Here is a 2,246-nt window from a genome sequence, read left to right as displayed (position 1 = left end):
TTAAGAGAAAGTGTTAGAGCATTTCATTATTTATTCATTCCCTCTTTCAACAAATATGTGGTGAAGATTTGCTACATATCTGGTGCTATGCTAGACTCTATAAGAGGATGGACATCTATAAAAGGATCAATAGAATTCCTGTCTTCATGGAGTTTATTATCTATTGGAAGAAGAAGCATCCATTGTCAGAATTGTAGTACCAATTCCTTATTTTCCAGTTTCAGTTCCATTTCTAGCCTACAGATGGATTTCCTTTAGGTTCTGTCCAATTTCTTTCAGGCCATGTCTGCTGGGCCCCAGCTAACTCGATTAATTTCCCTGGGATGATGATGATGATGATGATGATGATGATGATGATGATAATGGTGATGATGATTATTTGACCTCTGAACATTTTATTGCCCTGTTTTGGTGCCTCAACACCTCAGAATTTTGGTGTCGTTGGTGTCAGACACCACCTTGCTGTCCACAATCTTGTGGGTGGTGGTCTTCTGGATGGTCTGCAAGGAGTTGCTGTTGTCCAGGGCATCAGTAACACTGAAGTCCTCCCTGTCTTCCAATAGGCGATGGTAGGTGGCAATCTCAGCCTCTAGCTTGACCTTGACATTCAGCAGGGCCTCATACTCCTGGGCCTGATGCTGCCCCTCTGCCTGGATTTGGGACAGCTCTGACTCCAGGTGCAGCAGGACCCTGTTGAGCTGCTCCATCTGCATCGTGTAGTGGGTCTCGACCTCCCTCAGCCTGTTCTCCAAGCTGGCCTTCAGGTTTCTCATTGACTGCAGGCTGATCTCCAAGGACTGGGCAGTACATCTCAGCTCCATGAGGGTCATCTCAGCTTCTCCTATCTCAGCGTCTGTGTGGTGACCACTGTGGTGCTCTCCTTGATCTGCTGGGACCAGTACTTGTCCAGCTCCTCCTAGTTCTTCTGAGCCAGCTTGTCATACTGGACCTGGATATCTGCCATGATCTTGCTCAGGTCCTGAGATTTGGGGGCATATCCAACTCCACCGTCAACCCAGAGTTGGCAATTTGGTTTTGTAGACCTTTTACTTCCTCCTCATGGTTCTTCTTCATGAAGAGCAGCTCCTCCTTGAGAGCCTCAATCTCTGTCTCTAGCTGCAGCAGAGTGACATTGGTATCATCAATGACCTTGCAGAGCCCATGGATGTCACTCTCCACAGACTGGCACATGGCCAGCTCCATCTCATACTTGACTTAGAAGTCGTCAGCAGCAAGCCGGGCATTGTCAATCTGCAGAACAATGCAGGCATTGTCCACAGCACTTGCAAAGATCTGAGCCCTCAGGTCCTCGATGGTCTTGAAGTAATGCCCCCAGTCTCTGACCTGGGGTCCCTTCTTTTCCAGGTGTTCCCGGATTTTCATCTCTAGTCTCTGATTATCAGCCTCCAGGCTCCTCACCTTCTCCAGGTAGGAGGCCAGGTGGTCATTCAGGTCTTGCATAGTCTCCTTCTCGCCCTGGATGTGCTCTATGCTTGCCAGACCCCGGCCATTCCCGCGGCTGGGCCCCTGGGCCCCCAGCTGCCCCAGAAGCTGATGGAGTGGGATACAGAGATCCAGAGATCCGGGAGCCCGAGCTCCTCATGCCTGCATAGACGCTGGCTGCGCTGCTGCTGATCGGCCGGTCCTGGTGACTGGGCGACTGCATGGAGCCCAGGGACCGGTAGTTGGAAGAGAAGGTGGAGCAGGTGGTGAAGCTCATGCTGTTCAGAGGGCAAGAGGGTGACTCGGGAGGCCAGGACTCAAGCTCAGGCCAGGAACCTTCCCTGGGGATTATTGATTGCTTGGACATCTAGATTGATTGATTGATTGATTTTTGATTTTATTTATTCATTCATGAGAGACATGGAGAAAGAGGCAGAGACACAGGCAGAGGGAGAAGCAGGCTCCATGCAGGGAGCCTGATGTGGGACTCGATCCCGGGTCTCCAGGATCACACCCTGGGCTGAAGGTGGCGCTAAACCGCTGAGCCACCTGGGCTGCCCGACATCTAGATGTATTTAGATTCCAAAACTCCAGTGTCATTTCTGGAGGTCAATTAGTGTGGGGAGTGGATATTTGCAGCTTGGAAATGATTCTGGATTTCTGATTTATCATCTGCTTTTTTCTTACTGAGGGCAGTTGTAAAAGATTAGGTCTGTACCTCAGCCACAGAAGAGTCCTCATTAAATCCATATTTCTCCTGTTGATTAACCAAACCATTCTTGTTTGTAGGAACTTCTATTCCT

The 2,246-nt window shown here is 49.6% G+C and overlaps 1 pseudogene; it reads right to left on the bottom strand.

The window, feature by feature from the left end:
- Positions 1-416: 416 nt before the first annotated feature.
- On the bottom strand, positions 417-1,720 carry LOC129508320 (keratin, type I cytoskeletal 18-like; annotated as a pseudogene).
- Between the last annotated feature and the right edge of the window lie 526 nt (positions 1,721-2,246).

The sequence above is a fragment of the Nyctereutes procyonoides genome, unplaced genomic scaffold (genome assembly GCF_905146905.1).
Source record: "Nyctereutes procyonoides isolate TBG_1078 unplaced genomic scaffold, NYPRO_anot_genome, whole genome shotgun sequence".
Lineage (NCBI taxonomy): Eukaryota > Metazoa > Chordata > Mammalia > Carnivora > Canidae > Nyctereutes > Nyctereutes procyonoides.
This window is presented reverse-complemented; position numbering and strand designations above follow the sequence as displayed.